Here is a 23,789-nt window from a genome sequence, read left to right on the forward strand (position 1 = left end):
GCAGAACATTGTCCACGTGGAACACTACTTTTAGTAATATAAATAACAAGTAACAGAGTAGCACGTGCTATTTATTTGATTTCTAATAAATTCTTCCCCCTACTGACAAATACATTGTGATACGACATTATATTCGAAATAGTGCTGCATTATTTTAATCCAAATAATTTAGTTATTGTTGGACCATTACAGAAATTAAAATGTTCCAGAACGTGTCCACCAGTGTAAGAAGCTAGACTAAGGCATTAGTCTATTAGAATTAATTTAAAAATTCCATATGAACTTGTCAGTGAAGACTGTTTTAAATCATTTCATTGCAGTTGAGAGTGGAAAAGCTGTCCCTAAAGATGGGGGGTGTTGTAGAGGAACAACGGGACACCGAGGTTCTGTGACCATCCCATAGCGCTGGCCCATGCATCCCTTTCAGCCTGGCATTTTAGCTTCAGCCACGTGCTGCCAGCAGCTCCCCTCTGGTGCCGTAACCCTTGGGAATGCCTGGGCGGTTTGTAGAGAAAGTCAGTAGAGTTTGAGGATATTCTGTGAAACCAGCAGGAGACAGTGTGTTCTCCACACTTATCCTCAGGCGTGCTTTGTCTCTGTCCATCTGTGTCCTGAATGTTGCTTCTGCCTATACTGAGTATGAGAAGTGGGAGAAGCAGCAGAAAAGGAAGAAGGCTTTCAGGAAGGTTAGGAAGAATGTGGCTACAGACTATTTGGTAAGGGGTCACGCAAATGGAGGAGAGTGGACAATACAAAGAAGTCAAACTTAAAACCTTAGTCTTGCAGAGTTTTTTTGAACAAATTTCTTATTGAAGTGTATAGAATTTAAATAATCCTTAATTGTTGCAGACGTAGGGCAGCGATCTTAACAAAATAATAATAATGATTGTTTAAATGTGTTCTATACCGATAAGAACTGATCTTTGATGAGAACTTGTTTGCCCACAGAATCCTGGAGAAGTGGTCAGTTCTTCCTTTATCTTGCTTATGGGTATAAGATGCAGGCAAGGAATTGATACAGCAGCAGAATGAGGAAAAATCCATCTTATTACTCCACTGCAATAGATGAAATAAGTGTGAAACTGCACACTTACTGAACTTCTGCGTGACACATTTTTAATGTCAGAATACGGAGCCAGGGAATGCATCCTTGCAGAGGCGTACAAAATGTACAACTTTATCCAAAACACGCATACATAAATTTTAGAGATCAGAAATATGACCATAAATGTTCCTAAGAGTCTATGGTTTAGTAGGCTCATTTAAAACTAAATAGGATGAAGCAGAATTTCATTAATGTTCTTGGGAGCACACACTGAAAAAAAAATAACCCAGTCTTGTTGGGTCACTAGTACTCTTCTTTATGTGACGTGTTGTTAGCAATTGGAAATAATTTAAAACTACATTTTAAAATGTGTAGTAATTGGAAAATAATATTCCATTTTTTTCTTAAAAATGATGGAATGATTGGCAAGCTAGCTAATTAAAGCAGAACTGCCCGTAATTACACATACAGAAATGGAGAATGCCTGCCTATGTCCTTGGCAGGTAGAAATCTGCATATCTTCACTGGGATAACAGTAGGATCTCGTGTTTCTCTTTTATTATTGATGCTGCAATAACAAAGATTATGCATAGGACAGAAACAGAAGAATATTCTTCTACATTTCCTATAATATTCTTGTCATCCAAGTTAAGAATTGAACTAATATTTTTGTGTTTTTTCTAAACCTTGATATTGACAAAGCAAAATGAAAATATATCTTCAGTACAAGTTCCCGTGCTTAAATCCCCATCCATAATATTACGTTTAGTTCGGTTATGCTTCCAGTAGATATTGTCACAAGCTCAGTATTACATTTTGTGGTGACCAGCAGAATAGTCATCTTGAAGGCATCCTTACTGAGTGCTATATTTTCTGGAATTTCATGTTTTTAAAAAAATTAATGAGGGGTAAGATACAGTGGTGATAGGCATTATGCAAATCCTTATGACAGACACAAAGAAAACAACGGAAGAAGTGGTATTTTTGCGTGGCATTTTAAATGCTATTAGGATTTTTCCCCCACCCTGCTTCTAATTCTGTAGAAAAATACTTTATTGAGAGCACCAGGATTTCTTGATGGAGGCAAAGTGTGTTTTAACTTCCTTTTTCTTTTTTTTTTGTCACCTAATAACAATATGAAGCAATATCTGACACAGCAAAGAGGCATGGCACAAAAGAAAGATATTCTGGTCTGTTTTGAAGAGCAGTACTTGTCATCTATCTGGACAAGTGGTGATTTTCTGGTGCTGCCTTCTGTTACAAGTTGCTAAATGTCATCTGTAAAGCAGTAGCACTATGTTCTACCACATTTTTCTGTATAAGATTAAAGGCAAACCTGTCGTGAGACCATCACTGCTTTGACTACCCCAAACAGGACACGGAATAGCATTTCTACAGATTTCTGATAAAAAGTAATTTTGAGGATGGTCAGGAAGAAAGTATTTGTTCTCTCCTTTCGCTCTACTGTTTTCCAGATGTGATCGGAAAGAGGAAGCTGTTCCACTAATGGATCAGAAGATTGCTCTGTGATTTAAACATCATCCTAAAAATAGAGATACCATGTTTGATAGATGTAAGTTCAAAATACAAGACCTCTTTAAAATCACAAGGAACCTATAGACATACAGTTTTGTGAGATTCCCCTGCTGATACTTGCGAAAAAAAAGAATCATCAGCATTCCATTTTCATATGTTGGTCTCAATGCTGATCTTAAATGCAGAACAGTTCAATAAATACCCACTATCCTGTCTGTTCACAGAGCACATTTTGAATAGATCGTGATCTAAACTAGATATCTAAGATTAAAATACAGGTTTTCTATTGAAAAATTCAATATACAGCACATTCAGTTCCAAAGCAAGCTCCAAATTTTTAACAAGTTTCTTAAATATAATAATCTCCAGCACCACATGCAACCCATCGGTGGTGATTTCCAAGAATACCAGGGAGCAGAATCCTTCAATATGAATTCCAAAACTTAAAGGGTGAATTTCAAAAATATATTGTATATGTTTTAACATACAATTCACTAATCATCATCCCTAAAAAGAGACATCAGCTTTATTTGAGGCAACAGATGCAACGTAAAAAAGTCTGCAAATGAAGTGCAGAAGTTGCATACCAGTCCGATGTATACAATATAAGAAAGGGACTCAGAACCCCTAAATGTGATTCTAAATGAAGCTGCAAACTTTCTTTCTGTAAGTCTGTTATGCAATGTTTCAGTTCTCCAAGGGCAAAAACGAATGAAAATTGGCAACTTTACTGAGCTGCTGTAAAAGCTAAAATCTATTCAGCGTGCCAGGATGTATCTACATAATTAGAGAGGACTTAGGGCAACACAAAAAAGGGGAATTTAGGTTTTACTTCGCTGTGTCCTGTTGTTTACTGGAATCCACATCCCCAGATTAAGACTAAAAATTCTTTATAAGCACTGGTTCGACTTCTATAGCAGAAACTCAAATTTGAGAAACCTGATTTGAAATAATTCCTACCCTTAATTTAGAGCAGTTCACAGAAAAGACAATAATCTCTTTCTGGAAAGGTCCTTAATCAATTGGCTATAGAATATTCTGGGAGAAAGCTACTCTCATTTTCCAAATGTGAGGCCATCCCATTTTTGTATAGATAATTAAATATTCATCAAATGATGTAATTGAGTCATGTTTCACTGGAATGCCATAGTTCCTTAGCTATTGAGTTGGTCTCTTGTGCTCTTTTATCTCTTTTACTCAAAAAATACAAGCCTTTCTGTGTTTCTAGTCTGTAACATAGCTTAAAACTAGTTTAAACAACCAGTTCCATGCCATCTTTCCAATTGCATTGTCTGAAAATTTTCATTTTACTTTATAAAATACATTGTACAAGAAGAAAGTGCCTTTTGTTTTATCATTACAAGTGTATTCATCTACATGTGTGGAACTAGCTCTTTTATAAATACCTCTGTGTCAGTCTTTCGTAATTTTTGGTGGCCTCATTCTTTCATTTGAGTATGTTTCTTCAACTGAGACATCCCATGCCTAGCAAAGCTATGAAATCTAGGATAGGAGTTAGAAACACGAATACGAGGAGAGCGAGCATGCTGTAAATGACTAATGGATTGATTATAGGTTGGCTGAGACAGGAAGTACGGCTTCAGGGTGCGATAAATTGCTCAGGCTACCTAAGAGTGCTTAATAAACCTTTATGAGAACAAACAGTTCAAAAATAGCCTTTATGTGCATGTTCTCAGTCATCTTCAGCAGAGCTTGGGTGGTCCTTTAGGAAAGACCTTGTGGCCTAGCACGCATGCCTCCTCAGCCAGTTTCATGTACAGTTAATGTGCCTGTTGAATATGTGGGTGTGAATCCAAACCTGACTTCCTGACCACATTATTATGCTTGAATTAATGAAGAAGAATAACAACTCTGGTTAAAAAGTTGTGCCGATATTCAGTCTGGGCTAGTATTTGTCCAAGAGCTTGAAACAGCTTATAAGTTGTAAAAAGGTACTGCTTTTTTCTTTTCTTTCACCTATAATTGGGAAATTCCGCTTTCACAAATACAAAGAGAACTTACCTCCACAGATATTAATATGTTTATTTAACAGTATTTCAGATGTAACTGAATATATGAAATTATGTCCTTTGCTTATGTATTCCAGCATAACTCCACTGACTTGATGACCTACTAAAAACTGCTTTATATACAGAATTATCATTCATGTTGTTAATTAACATCCACCTCTTTTTCTCAGTTCCACTCTGACTCTTTTTCCAGACTCTTTAGAAACAAAGGTACCGTTTGAATAGAGCATTTCAAAAGAAGATCTCCTTATCTTCTCTTCCGGACCACACTGGGAAGAATATGTAGAGATCTACCACTTCTTTGATCAAGAACATTATAAGCAGACTTAAGCAGTTTTCAAAGTCCCACTTGGGGATTAAAGTCTGTACATGTGCGGCTGCTATTCACACATGCTGAAATGACATGGAACACGAAGGTGCATTATACACTTGTTCTAGAGCTTTTCTCAAACTGGGCGAGTATACATCAGCTTGTGTCTGCTGGATGTTAATTGTATTCTGTAATGATATATGAGTTTTATAAATACCAAATCATTCCATTTCACCAGTGTGATTCTGAAGTACCATCAGAATATTAGATAGTCACTGCATATGGAATATATAACAGGCTGAGACCGCTGGCCTCATGAGGCTTCCAGATGCTCTAAATAGATGTCTTTAGCTGCTCGGACCATTAGGTGCTATACTAATCTTTACTCAGCTGGCAGTCACATCTTATTCCTGATATATAAGGCAAAACAGTGTGTAAAACATCAGTGCAAAATTCAGAAGAGTTTATATGCCCTTGCAGTTGGAATACTGTTTTCTTTAAAAAAAAAAAAATAGGTAAATGCACTTCCATGTCTATTTGGTCTATCTTCACATGATTAACTGAAAGGGAAACAATGTAAGTTAGTTTACACCTGAGATAAAAGATTTATTTCAGAGACTCAGCAGAATTCCTGAATTCGTTGCTGAGCATAAGCATGCAGTTCTGCTGCAATGATGAGTCAATATCTGGGAGTGCTTTTTCACTGCTAGTGGAGATCAGGTTCTCCTTTTATATGAGAACACACAGCTACCACTATTTGTGGTAGCGGTTCTGTACTGAAGACTGTAACTCATCAGTCCTTTTCAGAGCCATCTGGGGCTCTCAAGCCATATATTCGACAGTAAGACTTGGGAGGATACAAGCAGCAATAGCAAAGTCACCATTTGTGCTAATTTAACTTGTCAGGCTCACCAGTCCTGTAATGCTAGAGTACTAGCGGGTTATTTGTTTAATGTCAATTTTAGATATAACAGTATTTTTGTTTGAAAGCAGAGCTAAGCCCAGGAAGGATATTCTAGCATTTAGGATGGCAGCTTGGATTTGGACAGTCTGGATTTAACTCTTTCTTCCAGAACCTGTTTTAGATGTCTGTCAGGATTTCACTTTGTTGGTGTATCAGTTCCCTGTCTGTAGAATGAGGATGGTATTTCCCTGAGGCAAATTCTGTGGGACCAGACACTGTGGGAATGGTGGCCATATGAGTACCATAGGGAGTAAACAAGACAATGTAGAGTATAAATATGTAGTTGCTTTTGGAAAGTTACAGTCTAAAGCAAAGCGTACAGTCTGCAACAGACTCTTAGATAACTTCACTTTTGTTAGAGAGCCATTTTAATTAAAGTTTAGAACTTTCTGCTTCTTTCTGTCCATTTTTCTTCTACTTCTTTAGTTGTTGTGCCAAGGTATCCATGTGTGTTTCTTCCACTGTCATCTGGCTCATTCCCAGCAGATGCACACAATCTGTTTTGCTGTCACTGACAGAGCTCTGTTTATGGAAAGAATGTGACAGAACATGCTGCTGTAGTCACTTATACAGGATTCTCTTTTCTAAAAAGTAACTGAGAATAAATTAGTTCTTTTTATTCCTTTATATCTTGTTCAGTGATAGAGTTTTATCCAGGCTACTCTGCACCAGGTTAAGAAGGGTATTTGTTTAACATCTTAGCTTTCTTTTTAATTCCTAGTTTCCAAAATATAGATTTGACAATAATGTGGATAGAAAATACATAATACAGCGACAGACCTCAGATTCAAGTGGTGGTCATTATCCTGGCCATTCTGGAATAAATGTAGTATTCCCAACTCTTATTTACAAACTGTTATGGTATTTCTTTTAAATTTTATATTCCGATTTATAGATATTGCTGGTCATCCAAAAATGTGGAGTCTTAAGCATCCTGCATGCATACGAAGCATACGAAAGGATATTGTGTAAGGGGGTATGTGTTCCTTCTAGTGCATAGTACTTGTCCAGTAAGAGGCTGAGTAGATACAAATAGCAAAATGAAATTTGACTGTTTTGGACTTTGTTGCCTACAGGAAAAAACCTTTAAACATAATTAACATTACCACTTATTGTTGTGGTATCAGCTAGAGGTCCTAACAGAGATTAGGGCCTACAGTGCGTGATGCTGTACAAATACAAGTTAATGGCCAGCCTCTAGCTCAAGGCATTAAGAGTATGAACAAACAGGGTGAACAAAGAAGGGAGAAGGAAAAGAAATGCAGATAGTTTTACTGTTAAGAATGTCTTGCACTTCTCCTCAGGGTTCAGTAGGAAGAGTTGGTGTGTTCGCTAAACTTTGTGGCAGGTGTCTAACCAGTGTAACACTGTTTATGAGGTGACAGGATGTTCCCATTATGTCTTTGCCAGAGGAAAATTAATCAACAGCTCAAATTTGGTAAATATAACTTTGAGTTGCTGCTTTGCTGCTTTCTGCCTCTATCCTGATGAGGGCAGGGATGACAATAGCAAATTCCACGCTAAGCTACTAACGTTACAGCCTAAGCCATTAAAAACTGTTAACATTAAATATGTATGGCCACACTAGATGTTTATTAAAGAATAGAATTTGTTTTACAAGCTGATGTTGCCTGTTATCCTATTATTTTCATCCTTTAATGATCTAACTTCTATCTTTGAATAGTACTTTGTTCAGAGGGGTTGATGTCTCTGCGTTCCTTTTTATCTATAGCTAAAAAAAAAATCTTTAACAGTGGAAATCTCCACTAATTCCCAAAATGAAAAACTAGTTTAATGAGCTTAGTGACTTGGCTGCGTTAGAAATAGCTGTGCATATATATTAACATAATTTAAATATACTTAAAAAATTTGATCTGTATTTTTAGGACGTACTTTTAAACACCGTTTCATTTTGGGGAGTGCCTTTATATACGTAAAACTCTGAATTCGTATTTTTGTACCTCACATAATTTCAGATTTTATGTTATTGATAGGGTATAGCTGTTAAAAAGGCTATCTGGAAATATGCTACCATGGTAGACTGCCATGTTAGCTAGGCTTGTGGTTTTTCTGTAAAATATTTCCTATGATCATGTACATATATTTATACATATGTACATGTATATATATATCTCTGTGTGCTTTATATACAAATATATATGGTTTTCAAACTATGCTTGCATGCCTCTGGGTATGCCTTACACTGTAAATAAAACTGTCAAAATGTCTCTTCACAGTTAGACCTCATAAAAATAATCAGTCCATAAACACGTGGTGCTCTTTATTCACATATATACAGTTACTATATAAAATGAAAGTCTTTGTTGTTCTAGACTTACAGTCTTTCTATATTATGGGTTAGAAATATTGTATTTTTAGTGTTTTTTTCTGTGTACTTTTATATTTTTGTGTGTGTGTGGGTACAGGAATGATATATATATAAGCATCCCAAACATAACTTTTTCTTGATTTTATAGACAGGCTGGATTAGAAGATGACTGTAACCCCTAGTTTCCATTACTATATTTTTAATATTTTTTGTTACAAGCTAGATCTTTCTAGGGTTTCTGCAAATAATAGTGACTTTTTTAGTTAGCCCTGGAATTATTTTTGGATGGGAATCATTAATATGTATATCTCTAAGCGACAAATATTTTCAGTATATGAGGTATCACACATAAAGTAAAAAGACAGATGAGAGGAAATAGGGTCCCCAAATGATTCCTTTTGCTACCTCTCTGCCTTGATTGCTAGGCTCAGTTCAACTCCAGGAACGTTGTTACCACTTAGCTATTACACTTTCAAGACCAAGATTACAACAGGACCAGCACACCTATTAGTAATTCAGGGAGTGACAAGTGAATGAGATAATTTAATACATTTCTAAAAGGGTAGATTTTATATCCTGATATACCTCATGAGAACTGATACTTCTACAAAGTGTCAGGAAAGAGGCCAAAGACTAAATCAAAGACTGTGGCATGTTAACACCCTCTCCTTATGTCAACCCGTAGTTGTCTTGATTTTTTTAATACACTTCCTTTTACACTTAAGCATATTAATTATACTTTCTTTGTAAAAAAAAGTCCTATAAACTGAACTGCAGTTCAGCATAGCAATATATTCCTTTCAGATCCAAATGCTAAGCACAAGAATCTCAAATCTGTTTGCCTGTTACTTCACGATCCTACTTGGAACCTGATATGGTAAAAAAGATTAAATTTATACACATCCAGATTGGACAAATCAGATGATAAATTCCAAAGCTGAAGACTTACTGTATAGAACTCTATTCCGTAAGTTTACCAGTTTCAGAGTCTATTTCAGACTTCAGTGCTGGTCTTAGCTGTAGATGTATCCACAAGTGAGAAGGTGTAAAGTCAAGACTGTTTTTTTTTCTCATTTCATACGTAGCTGATAAAGTCCATCTAAAAAAAAATCTACAAGGAAAGCTGATCAAGTGATTAGCAAAAACAATAGGCTAGGAGCTGCTTTTCCATAGACACTACTGGTTTTAGTTTACATAGAGCAGGATGCTTAGCTTTGCATTCCTCTTACTTCTATCTCTGTTGAATAGGAACTAGTATTTTCAGTCTCTTTGTAATGTTTCGGGAATAAGTATTGATAGTTACTTAAGTAGTAGTATGAAGATATCTGTATATCTCCAGATAAATATACAGAATGGGTCAGTAAGCCCTGTACATGTTTGCATTTTATGCTAACACTGTTAACAGTAACTTAAAGAACTGGAAAATATCATGAAAGGGTTTGGTTTGATGTATGATTATACAGTTGAAAATTAAGGTAAAATCAATACTAAAAAAATTACATTCTCCTCCTGTTCATGAAGTGGAACAGTACAGGCTTTTTCACTTGAAAATACTTTCCAGTGCCTTGCCAGTAGCCTGTTTCCAATGGGGGAACCACCTTCCGTAGTGGTATGAAGCCGTTTTTTTCCCTGTATCAGCCTAGATGTGGCCCTTTCGTGAGCCGAGACAACCTATTTTTGTGATGTGAGCTGGCCCCAAAAATGTATTATTCATGGAGTAGGGCTCTTCACCAGTAATGATAGCTCGAATTTCTTGGACTAGCACTGCCCCTAGTGAAAGCACTGTTTGTCTGAGGAATTTTTTCTTTTTAAAAATACACTTATCCTTTTTTATCTGTTTGCACCCAGATGCAGGACCAAGACATTACTCAAGAAGAAATTATACTTATCCACAATCTAAGAGAGAAGGGGACTGTCTGGTTGGAGTCAGAGCTGACCACTGACTCTTAAACGGCACACAGATTTGGCTGTGGTACGCAGTCATGCTCCACCTGCAAAAATCTCATAAGTAGAGGTTGCATATATTTATACAGTGCAGGAGATACCTTACAAATGATGCATTTTGAATGCAATCACTATATTCAACAATCAAAAATCTCAGTAATCAATTCTCTGGTCAATCCTATTATGGCTTTCCATTTCTATTACAGTTTGTCCTTGGCAAAAATGCAGACAGTGCTTTAATTATTAATTTATTATTTTTAACAAAAATATTGTATTTTTGAATGTGCTTTTCATAGTATTCAGAAAAATCAACCACATTAACTGTGTTAGGGTGGCTGAGGACGAAGCAGCACTTTGGTAGTAGCACTTCTAAGTTATCTTGAAAACAGCTCAACTGACAAAGCTATCTAATAACATATTAACATTTTTTTTTAATTGGCAGTGTTATTAAGCTTTCAAATAGACTATCTCAATAACAGTTCCAATTTTTTATTTCTGTTAACGAAAAAATGTGAAAATAAGAACAGACAGATAGCTTTGTTGTTTCCAAAGACTTATAATTCTGTTTTAGTTTGTTTGAAAACTTAACTGTTAAAATATGAAATGTGAGCAGCTGAAAATATAATGTGCATTATAGCTCTCTGGTTGTGCAGATTCCTACTGTATAGAAAACATCCCTTTGATGGGATAAAAGAAACCTCTCTCTTCGGTATTTTGTATTAGAATTAGCAATATAAATTGCAATCCATCATATAAATCTTCTTGCTTTTTGTTTCTGTGACAAAGCATCGGTAGGAGATAGAGCTCCAATTCTGAAAAAAATTTAAACGCAAGAAAGCTCTTACTCAAATGGTCAGTTAAATAATTTGCATCCCAATTAAAGTCATGCCTAGACCAGACTTACTGGGCAACTCAAGCACTGAAGGATCTTGCCGTTACGTTGAACAAGAAGAGCCAGGGCATTTCTGGAGCTGAGAAAAGAAACAGTTCATTACAAGAAGGTAAAGCAGATGTTTAAGAAACCTTTCAGCTTATCTCTTGGCAACAAGATCACCTTCAAATCTTCAATATTTGCTTAATTTTCATGGCATATATACATATAGGGCATGCAAGGCAAAGAATTTTTCTTCTCTTGTGCGTAGAGCACGCTCCCTATAAAAAGAAGCTGGCTCATGGACAGAAAGATTATGTATTTATATGTTTGAAGACAAAAATGCAAAGTAGCAAGCTGATCTTTCGGTCTGTATCATCAAAAAGATTTTGTCCACTACTGCTTTCAGTCAGAAATGCTGCACACAGTAGCTTCTCAGTAAATCAGGGAACAGCTACATGTGTAGCTATATCAGCATTATATTAAGCTAATGTTCTCCTTCCCTAAATACCCACTGTTACATAATGCCCCTGAAAAATCTTTTTACAAAACTGAAAAATATTCAAATTGTTTATACAAACTCGTCTGAGAGATCCCTTCCTTTAAGCAGTAAGGCCTGGTGACAGTAGAAGGTCTTTTTCTGACTGATTAGAGGTTGCCTAGTTTTGGTTCGTTTGCTTGCCTTGCTTTATAGAAAATATGTAAACAGATTTGTACAGTTCCTATTCTGAATTGTTGGAGTGTGAGAAGGCATTCTGTGAAAGCCGTGTCTCCTCCTAAACTGGATGGTACAGGCAGTTGCACTGTCATCAGGGAAACTTGTGTTATTATCTCCTTAAGCTTCTTTCCCCTTTTGCTGAAGTCTTGTTAGCTCAAGGGAAACTCTGTTCCACATCAGAATATTCACCAAACATGTTCAGTCAATTTCCTGACATCCTGAAGTGCCAAATTTTCACTATGAAGTAGAGAACATTACGAAAAATGTTCAATACAAAAACCTCAGTCCAGAAAGTTTCTTCCTGTTTGTGTGAAGCCAAGATAAAGATCCATGTTATGAAAGTGTGATTTGGGGGTTTTTAAGTACAAAGCTACTCTCAGTGAGGTTTTGGGGACACAGTAATCTACGTGAATTGTGTAGTTGTGTTAAGGTAAAGGACCAAATCTTTAGCAGAGGACCTGAATTCTTTTCCCAACTGCTTCTGTAGACCTGCTGCGTAACTCATAAAAGTCCATTTGAAAATTCCTCCTTTTGCTGTAAAACTTCACTAGTTACTGTAAGTCAGAAGTGAAAAAGCAGGGAGGGAAAACTTTATTTTATTATATATGTTATTTTATAATCAGTTTACTATTTTCAGAAGCTTCTGAAAAAATAACACTTGTCATTTGAGAGCTGCAACTGTTAGTCTGTTGAGACTTAGAGGGGATGGGGCATATATTGAATTATTCATGAAGGCTACTGCTATAGTTGACAGAAGTTCATCAGCTAATTCCCCCACTCCATTCTGAACTTTCTTTCAAACTCGGTCAGGCTGTAGGGGTACAAGCTGTTACTTTTAATGATCATGCAACTAGAAGTTTGCTATACAGTATACATCACGTAAGCTTTCTCTCTTAAGAAAGTTTTTATTGTTCATTGAGGGCTGATAAGTGCTTAATTTTCAATACTTTAATTCACAGATAATGTGAATAGTTTGATATGCTTTCAAGATGTAACTGTTATATAAATTTATTTAAAATATATGTAATGATGCTTTATTACCTTAATTCAATTCGATGAACCAAAAACCCCTGACATTTTAAGTGTACACATAGTTAATGATTTAAGAACACAAGGAGGTTTTGTGTGCTATTACTTACGACACGTTCTTCAGTTTATATGCCAATGCAACATGCACAAATGCAAGGAAATCTTAGTTTGCACAAACGTGGGGAAATAAGTACTTTATATTCCAAATGCTAAGCCTCATGCCTGCGTTAGCCAACTATTTTGTTGTGCAGACTGTCAGATTAATGATAAAAATATTTTGTGGTTCTTCAAAGCAGTGCTGAAGTTCAAGGTTAGTTTGGCAGACACCGGAATCATGTCACGAAGTGCGTGCTTGCGGTGGGTATTGTAGGAATGCTAAATATCAAAGACTTGGTCCCAGTTTGCGCGATAAGGAGCTGTGTGCCTCTCACTCCAGGGATTCCACAAGCGTGGCTCTGTTTTCACGCAGGCAGGATTGCCAGCTACCTCTGCCGCAGCCACAGCGAAAGCACAGATCTCACCAGTGTGTGTTTGTTATCTTTAGGAGACTGGTCTCTCTTTTTGCATGTCACTACAGGCCGATTTGGGGGATTTGAGTGCAGCAGGAAATCGTAGCAAAAATTCTGATGTCCAGTTCATTCCCTTCTCCACTGTGGAGATTTCTGCAGTGAATGAGATAGATTGAAAAATGTCTTTTTAGTGGTGTGCTTGATGCAGACAGTGCCCTTATTTATCCTGTGATGGCCTCATAGCAGCAGCACATGCCCTCTTGATGGAGAGGATTATTGTAATTCCCTCCTAGAAAGGCTTCCAGCAGCTCAGCTCTGTCACTTGCAGCCTGTTCAGAATGCAGTGACACACTCCCGTCCTGTCTTGAGCAAATACGATCATCCCTCTTGTACCGTAACTCATTTGCTTCGTCTGCTATGAAGTAGCTGTTTGATTTTAAAGTTTGCTCTCTCCATTTTGAAATCCTTAATGGTTTAGATCCTGGCTATTTTCACGAACTCCTCCACAAATATCATCTTGACAGATATCACCACCCCCATAGCACATTTTAGGAATCTCAGCATCACATCTTAGGTTGGCAAGTTATGTCCTTTGCTGTGATAGGCCTTCAGTTAAGGAACTCCCCCAGGAAATCTGTCTTGAACCATATATCCTTATCAGAAAACATTAAAATTAAATTTAAATTTTTGGCTACCTATTTTTTCTCCAGTATTATTTTTCAGCATAATTTCTGTTAAGACCATATTTATTATGGCTGCTTCAATAATTCTTGTCGGAGTTGTTATTTCAAATTTTCTTGTTTCCTTATTTGTAGAGTAACCTAAGCATGTTAGTGGTGTAGTTACTGATAGTGACTTCTTAATGATGAGTTTCGTGTTGCAAGATAAGGGTACAAGCTTTTCCATGTTAACATACACAGTATGTCAATATAATTTCTTACTAAATAGGACACATGGGCCATTATTACATTTAATTTCTTTTTTTAAAAAAATTATGTTTGAATCTTTATTCTTCTTCCTTACAAGGAATTATTCCTTTCTTGTTCTGATTGTGCAATCTAAGTCACCAGGCTTCAGCTGTACAAAGCTTCACATGGAAAGGAATCCTCATCTTTGTTTGCTTGTCTTCCTGTCTGTTTGTCTTGCTACATCTATTATAGTCCCTGTAATTATGGCGAGATGTCTACAGCTATGTTTATATGGTGCCTAATTTTCTCCATTGGTGATAAAGCACGCCTGTGTTTGAAGAAGCTTAGACTAGATGCCAGATGGCTTCAGTGAGGTTAGATGGATGCTACACTTGTAGGCATTCATAAAGTACTTTGTGCAATACATAAGGCTTTTTTCTTCAGTGCTATGTCTGCATTTTCAGTCTAATAATTAGTTGCATTTTTCACACCTGGATTACATTGTGGAATCGGTTGGGACACATTTTACCAAATTGCTCTAAATACTGTTCCATGGACTGATAGTACCATCTTTCACCTGAATACATTGCCTGTATTTAGGTGCGTGCAACTTGTATCCACCAAAGGTTTATGAACAGCATCAAGGATTTGCTTTTGCATCTCTAATATACTCATTGATTTCAGATTCTCATTGGCTTGCTTCAGTTATTGGGATGCAGTAACAACGTCTGTGATTTCATTCGCTTTAATTGTTACATGTGTACTTAATTTTAGGTACATGAACAGTTGTGCAGCCTTCAGTGAACTATTCAAGTGTTTCAAATTAGGCGTATACATTCATGCTTGTGGGTTTGGGGCTACAAGCCATAGTACTACAAAGACTTACATATTTGTTCAATTTTACTATTTTTAGATGTTGTACCAATGTCACAATTATTTTCATCAAGTAAAATGCCCCCCCATTAAGTCTTCACTTGACTGGTTGGTGTGACGGTGTGCTTTTAAATTATTTTAAATCTTTTGAATTTTGAAGTATTCTATGGATGCAAGTTAGTTAAATAGTCTGATTGAAATGATCAGAATTCAGAACATTCTCTAGTCTGTATGTATTACTACAAAGTGAAAGCTAGTCTTCGGGGAGGCGGGGGGGAAAGGTTGTTGGTGGGGTTTTTTTCTTAAATCAAATTTTACAAATTAGTTATTTATGGAAAAAAGGAGGAAATGGAGGAAGCTGACATTCATACCTGAAGCTAACTTCATTATATTTAGATCTTTCTAAATTTAACTTCAGTGCAAATTTAACTTTCTGCTGGGTCAGCTAAATAGATGATTTTTTAACATGTTTTTTTTGTCTTCTTATTTTCAATAGTCTTCTGATGGATTACAGTCAGTGAGAATACTAACGAACTTTTTAGCCCAAATAATTCTTGAAACAATCTGAAAGTATGGCATATTATTAAGCTGGGAATTTACAAATCCTCATTACTGGATAGTCTTCAGGGTAACTTACTCTTAATCATTAGGCCTTGAACCACAGTCCCAGCAGAATGTGGTGTTTTTAATAGCACTGGTTCCTATGAGCAAATTTTATTGTGGCATTGTGGAATACCATGCATTCTTTTGCTCTATGATTTATTCTCCCTAGATACAAAACTGTAAAAGAGATGTGTTAATCTATTTTTATTCAAAGTACAGAAATAGCTCTGTTACAGTTCAGGGATTGAATAACCAATATGAACATACTACTCGTTTTTAGTCATGCTGTACCTGATGCTCACAGTAAGAATATTAATCAAGTACAGGTACAGATATGCAGCACATTTTACAGATCCTTGCTAAATAATACGTTCTTCTGTTTCAGACTGTTTTCCCAAAACACTGTTGTAAATCAAAAGCATAAAATTGCTACATTAAATAATAGATAATGTGCTTCAATGCTGGTTGCAACTACGTACTAGAAAAATACTCACAGTGAGCTGACTCAGGATTATACTTAAAGACTGACAGTATTTTATATGATTTTTCCCTCTTGATGGGATACTTAGGACACTGTTCTTCAGGGATTTATGCCCTACATATGTCTGAATTTATACAGCTGAAAAAGAAGTGTGTCAGAATGCAACATTTATCACTAAATTGAGGGAAATTATTATTCACTTACCTGTTCCTCAGCATGCAATTAGAAACTGACAGTCATGCAGTGCAGAAAGGGGAATCAAGGCAGCTTAGCTTGCTCATCTGGCACTTAGCAGTCCACAGCTGATAACCCAGGCTGACCCTGACCTTGGCAGCGTTGCACAAGTAATCTGTGTAAGGATGAACTGTTCTTGAACAATTTCTCTAATATATTAGACACAAAAAAGCTTTCCCTTTAACAAAGGAATGTGTATTTTCTTTTTCCTTCTTATCTGGAACAAATGTATTTAAACAAGCTGCTGCCCAGGACCTTCAATTCTCTGTTTCTCATTTGATCTCAGTCCTTTTTGTAGTACCCTGGGACTTGATGGAGTGCATAAGTGAAGGTTACATCTGGAGTCTTTTTCTGTCATTAATTTTGACAAGTTCAGATGGTGTTGTTTAGTGACCTAAAGCTGGAATATTACATGAGAACGAACAAAGTGGCAGTGGGGACTGCCCACTATTTTTAGTCTGTTGGCATAAGAAGAACTAAAATGCTGAACTTTTCCCCATCATCAAAGGAGATGCAGTGCTGCGAACAGATGAGGTAGAGGCAAAAGGAGTGATGCCACGGGCATTACCATGAGTTCAGATACTGAGAAGGAGGACACTAGATAAGTCAGATGACCGAACAAATCAGAGCTCTTCTGTTGCTTAAATTTATGTGTGTTTGGTTCTAATGGAGGCTTCATCTGTTCAAGATATTGAATATAATGTTCGTTTAGACTGCAGTTTTCCTTGAAAATATATGTGAAAGTTGGAATATTATTACGTATTTTCAAAGCGTTTTCCTTTTCTCTTCGATTTTACATAACTAATGCATTTATCTTTTATGGACAGCAAAAGGGAAATAAGGTACATGTGCACGGATGCAAAAAGTCAGAACAGAGACTTCAGCTTATAATACAAGCAAGGGAACCTGCTTCATAATTTCAGATCAAATCATTGATAAGCAGCAAGAGATTAAAAATGAACTGAAGTTGTAGAGTGTATTTTCTGAAGGGCTGTGCTACAGCAAATCTTTAAAAATCATTTTAGATTTACTGAAGACAGCCAGGGCAAAATGTTATACTACAGCATTACAAGATTTTCGGTTATAGGGAATACACAGTCATTCTTAAAATGCAAACTAGGAATTTTTTCACTATTATCTACCTGGCAGAAGAGAATAAGAATGCAGAACTAAATTTCTTATCGTTACTGATCATTATTCCGTGAACAGGGAAGATTTAAGAGGAGTCACAGCACACCGCAACAGGTGCAGAGCATTGCTGAGAAGAGCCAACGTTTCTGCGCAGTGCACATATTTACCCTTCACACTTCTTGGTTTCATAATATGCATGACACGTAATCCTACTACGCAGATACAAACCCCACAGCCACGACGGTGGGCCCATTTTCTGCAGTAAAACATAAAAAGTCATGCAGTTAGTCAAAAACAATAAGACGGTTTATGTTAATATTAATTCTGTAGTTCACAAAGGATTTAAGTTTATAATGCTTATAAAAAAAGTCAATCTCACAATAGATATTGATTAAAATATATGTAATTACTTGCTAATGATCTTAATGTACTGAGTATATTGTATCATATTTTTCACAAGGTGCTTTCCTTCCAGTGAGACTAGACTCATGTTATACCCTGTTTACACCTAATTTTAGGTCTTGCTATATTCCAAAATGATTTTTACCCTGTCGAGTGGAAAACTCCATGCAATTAGTTTGAAATGTGGCCAAAATTTTGGGGAAAACTATGTAAAAATATATGTAAATATATCACTATATTCTTCCATGCAGATTTAACAGCAAACTGGAATATGAAATGTCTTTCCTGAATTTAATAATAAATTATTTTATTTGACTGAATCTTGCAGTCTGTACCTTAGAAAATGTAAGATTAATTTGTTTAATTATAGGCTATAATTTCAGGCTTAAGAAGTATCTTATTGCTGGCAGAAAACATTAAACAATCTACTTCAAGTCAGTGCTGGCATTTGGCACAAGTGGACTGAGACTCAGCCTTGGAAAGAAGGTTTGCCCTTGGAACTGTTGTAAACAGAATGCTAAGAAATTCAAGCTTGTGCCGCAGCACCACCTTTATCTTGTTTAACTACTTCTGTTTTTTTTAAATGCACTTGAAAGACAGTTGAATTTGATCAGCCAGAGAAAAGTAATGCACTAAAATGCAGTCTGCTTTAGAATTTGAAGGGGTTTTTTTTTATATGGTTCAATAGAAAATGAATTGGTGCATATGCTATAATTTTTCCTCAAAAAAAAGTTTTAGTCTCAACTTATCTCAACGTCTGTACCCATTGAAAGTTACTATTTCTGACTGATGTGTCTGTCCCAGAACTGACAAGTTACAATTCTAACCTATGGCGTTTTTGAGGTCCTTCTACCTTTTAGTCCAATTCCAGACAGAATTTGACCACATCCAAAGCTGGTGGTGTCATCTGTTTTTGTGGCAGACATTTAAAGACAAAGTAAGCATCTGACATCTTGTAAGATTTGCTCAGAGTTGTTTGATCCATTGCAGGTACTGCCTTCTAAAGCCTGACTTTAGGCTAAAGCATTGCCTATCCAGAATTTGAGGAAGTGTTCAGAGTTGCTGATGGCTGTCACTCTCCCTTATCTGGACTTAGTTTCTGATGTTTTGTGTCCATTCCTGTGTCAATGTGTTCCCTCGTGTAGGGTTCCTTAATGTGACACATAATAAGAAGGAACAAATAATTCTTTTGTGGTTTTGTTTTTTTCTTTTTATGTTTGTATTCAAATCAACAAGGCTAAAAACCATTATTCCATACATTATTCCAGGAGAACAGGAAAGCAAATTTGATACCTGTAGAAGTTTGCCTAATTTCAGTAAGAAGCTATGCGTGTGTAGAAGAAAATTCCTTCTGTCATTTTCAACTGATAGAATTTGTAGGTAATCAAGTTTTCAGAAATAGAAATTTTTCAACCTATTTAATCAAATGGACAATACCTAAATCACGGCATCCCCCATCACTGGCAAGACAATAAAATCTCTACACCAAGAATAGCTATACTGTATATGACAGAATAGTGTTAAGAAACACGATCTATTAGTATCAATAATAAAAGTGCCTCCAACTCTGCCATATTATAGCACATTATAGTGTATCTATCTCCTGGTAATTAGCAACATTTCTGTGGATCACTGATTTCTGATTCATCACAATGTGAAAACTTCTTTTCTAAGAAGTTCTTGTAAGAAGAATTGATAATAGAGATAGTTTCTACCTTAGCAGACATTCTCTGTCTCTCCGTCTCAAAAGAGTATAGAGAATTTGGATTTCACCTATAAAACATAATAACTGGGTGGTATAAAAAGATTTTATATACAATATATAAAACTCCATCTTTGACTGGGTTAAACTGTAAACATATTTGAGGAGAAAGAGTCTTATTCCTCTCTTCCTACATAGTATTTTTTGTGTGCAGAACTTTCTGTTCTGTCTTTTGCATGATGCCAAGTCAGTAGTGTAGAGTAGACTTTCATGTCCTCTGTGTGTGCTTCATGTTAATACATTCTTACATACTAAGAATCTGTTTTCATGGAGGATCTGTTTTCATGGAGACTGTCACTCCCTGTTTCTGAGCAGTAGATCTGCCCTTCTGGTCAAAAATTCTGTTTCTTGGTAAATTTTGGTGATCCAATTTACTAGTCACACAATCAAGCCCTCCCCCACCTTTCTGCCACTGCATGTTGTCCATTCTAACCATCTTCCACCACATACTGAAATTTGACATCTCCAAGTTAATACAAAACTGGGGCAACAATTTGTTAAGAAATAAGCGGTATGTTTGCCATGAAACGTAATCACTGCCATAACCCTACTAAAAATTATATCAAAAAACAGGCTAGTTCTCAAAAAGTCTATCACATTTCCTGCAGATCTGGTTGAAAATACCACCACTGAAACCATTGTCCTTAAGATACTTGTTTTCTATGAGAACTTTAAAACAGTTAGAAACGGGCTATTGAAAACAGTGAGTACTAAAACCAGTTTCCAAAGAAAGAGTTGACCTTATTTTAAAAGATCATAATAATAATAATTTTTTTAAAATTATGTGAAGAAGGATCTCCACACCCCATAGACTATGTCACAGTTTACCCCCTGACCTGTTTAAGACTGAATTATGTCCACCAGTTTGATCTGTTTGCAAACTAATGCAGGGAAAAATACAGGCTATTAACAGCTTTTACAGGAATGTGTGTTTCTGCTGTTTTGATGAGAAGAGATGCCCTGAGTGATATGACGCCGTTCTTTCTCTGACCTATTAGTTGTGTCCACGTAAACCATATGATCGTTAAGAAAAGATTATTGTTAGGTTGGTTTATTCAGACAGCTCTCAAGAATTATCACTCCTGTAGGTTTAGTCCATGGTTTTCTTTCATGGCATTGTGGTAGTCATCTGTGAGATGGAATTTCCAAAAACTCCAGGTTGCAATCAATTATATCTGAGAAGAGGAACAGATTTTAATTTCATTGGGGATTTTTGGATGCAAAATATTCATGTCTTCATTAATCTGCATTAATTTGAAAGGAGGTTCTTATTTTCCTTCTTTCTGTATTACTTTTCTGAAAAAGCTCGTAAGAGAGAAAGACTTTGCCCACTTTAGACCTGATGAAATTCCTATTAAGAAAAATTCTTTCTAATTGTATAGTATGAAATAGGCCTCTCTACAACCCACTGAAGGCAAGATACAAGTGAGGAGTGTGATTAGTTCACCTGATGCTGAGAGCAGAGCCACGGTGAAGTGCTAGCACTTCTAACAAGACAAAGCATCACCAAATCTGTCTAAACCAAAAACCGAAGAATGCCCTCTTCAACTGCGTTAGAATTTATATGGGCAGAATAATGATCCAGGATAGAATTTGGCCAGGACATTAGACATAGTTCACTCTGTAAAGATTGTCATGAAATCTTTAATGTTCTCAGTGATCAGGATCTTGGTTTTGCAATTCATTTGTAACACAGTCTTTTCTGTTAGCATAGTGCCTTCAAAACACCATTGATTGAAATCTAACTTCATTTATTACCTGCGCATGTTTGGAGGTCTTTTATTAACTAAGTTAAATATGTAAAAGAGTTCAGTAATATCCTGATGTTCCAGTTATAACTGAAAGCCCGTCATCTTACCTGTTATTTTTTGTACCATAGAAGCTTATAGGAAGAGACTGTCCCTGTCCTGAAGAATTTGCAGTACATAAATCTGACCCAGCTTGACCCTGATTAGCTGGTGAGAATCAACAGGATCACAGCACATGCTGGTTTGACTGCAGCGACTCGGGGAAGTGTCTCTTTCGTTAACAGGGTGACCATATGTCACACAGGTTAAGAGTAGTTGACACCTCTTTAATTGAGGGTGACACGTCTTTAAAAGATGAACATCTAATCTCACCGTCTTACATGGCAGAAGAGCATGGCACTGACTTATGGGTTGAGGAAACAGGGGCAAATATTAGTGCTCTCCTGTATGCATATCTATCTTGATATGGAATATACTTGGTCTGTGGCAGGAGCAAAGCCTGCTTAATTTTGAAGGAACTCTTAGAGTCTGCTCCAGGTAGTGTCAGACTTTCTACTCTTGCTGTTCTTCTGCTTTTCGTCAGACAAGCCAGGTTGAGCAGGGTGGCCTGTGGTCCTGAAACCCTATTCTTGAAATCCTTCTAACACCTGCCTATCATGGGCATGACGCTGAATGTCACCGTCAGCATGCTTTTTCACTGGTGAAGGGAAACAGGTGATGCACTGGCTTAAACCAAAGTAGCAAAAGAATGCAGGGTGTCATGTTCCCACGTTTTTTTATCAGACAAGGTGTTGTACTGTAAGACTGACAGCTGCCAGTCTGTACACACCTGAATCCAGACCACAGACAATTTTTTGCATGTGTCTTGTCAGTGGTTATTTCTACAGAGCCATGCAGCACTGGGGTTTCCAGAAAGAAGCTCATGTAGATTTGCTACAGGCTCTGTTCATCCCTACAAGAGGTTTCAGCAGGAGCTACAGACTTACTAACGCATGGCTCTCATCTGAAGAAACTGCTCTGGGAACTGGAACAAATTATCTGGGAATCTAACATCAAAGGATCAACAGACAACAAAATAAATATAAAAATAAAGAATTTGGCCTAAAAAACAGCCCCAAAACCACACTAAACTTAAAACCCAGCAAGAGAGTTGCTTCCATCTACTGGTGCCAAGAAAAAAAAAATGACAACTGAGCAGCAAGCTCCTCTAGCATGGGCTATAAATCAGTTTGTTCTTGTCTCAGGCTGCTGGCGTTGAAAAGTAAGTCCATGAGCTGGTATGGGAAAATGTTGGATAATTAAAATGACTTGAAAGTATCCCTTTAGGTTTTCAGTAACTTAGAAATTTTAACAGCAAAAGCTGTGGTTGTAGTTAAAAGTTCTTAATTTATACTTTTAACGTATTCAATGTATTCTACGGTTGTTTCATGCAAAATTGCAAAATGGAGCCTTTGATTCCTCAGTGATCATCTCTAGGTAACACACAGGACTAACACCTTCGTATTAGCATGGCTGGTACAGTGTCATCATTATTTTTATTATTATTTATTATTATTATTATCTACTTTGAAAGTTTTGTGCTTCGTTTTTATGATGCTTTGTTACTGTAGAGCATTCCTGTAACCTGTAAGGATTTAAAGCCTTCCACATCGTAGTAACTCATCTCTCCTCTCCAGAACCACCCAGTGGACTCATCAGAGAGACTGACAAGCATCAGCATATTTTTCCTTTATTTAAACAGGATAATGCCATAGAGATGTGTGGGTAAGACCATATATAGAGTCTGCAGCCATGATACTAGAGTGGTCTTGGACATCTAATACAATATCATCAATTTTTTTTCCAAAGTGTCAGTGCTATTATTGTTAAAGTAAATAGAAAAATTGCCACTAACTTCCGTATGCACAGAAGCAATCAGAAAGTGGGATGCTGTTTTCAGGAACTCTGTTTCCAAGCTGTACAATCAGATTTTTAAAATAATTGTAAAAAAACCTGTAACATCTCGAATTAGGTTCTGACATGCCGCCGACATTTCCATTTAGTAGGAGCCATTATTGACACAGATGGTTTTCACTTCTGCAGCACAACATGGGTGGATAGGAGGATGAACATTTTTAAAGTATTTCACCGTGCATAATTTGTTAAATCTGAAGTAAAAAAAAAAGAATGTTGGAGATTTCCTAGACATATTGTGATAAGTAAACAGCAGATCGATTTAATAATTATGCTTGGAAAATATGTTGCTTAATAGCAGTGGCCTGATACTTACTTGTAATTTATGCAATTGTCAATTATCTGATTTTACCTACGAAGAGAGGAAATTTAGGTTTGTAGAATAGGAGAACACTTTGACACAATATTT

General features: G+C 36.5%; 1 protein-coding gene across 9 annotated transcripts in view; it reads left to right on the forward strand.

The window, feature by feature from the left end:
- MEF2C (myocyte enhancer factor 2C) overlaps nt 1-23,789 on the forward strand; it is a 140,477-nt gene that overhangs the window by 21,544 nt on the left and 95,144 nt on the right. The window contains exon 3 of one of the 9 annotated variants that reach the window (XM_068422931.1): nt 2,521-2,618. The exons of the other annotated variants lie outside the window; for them this stretch is intronic. The gene's annotated coding sequence lies outside the window, so the exon portion shown is untranslated. The remainder of the gene's footprint in view (nt 1-2,520; nt 2,619-23,789) is intronic. 9 annotated transcript variants of the gene reach the window in all.

The sequence above is a fragment of the Nyctibius grandis genome, chromosome Z, assembly GCF_013368605.1.
Source record: "Nyctibius grandis isolate bNycGra1 chromosome Z, bNycGra1.pri, whole genome shotgun sequence".
Classification (NCBI taxonomy): domain Eukaryota; kingdom Metazoa; phylum Chordata; class Aves; order Nyctibiiformes; family Nyctibiidae; genus Nyctibius; species Nyctibius grandis.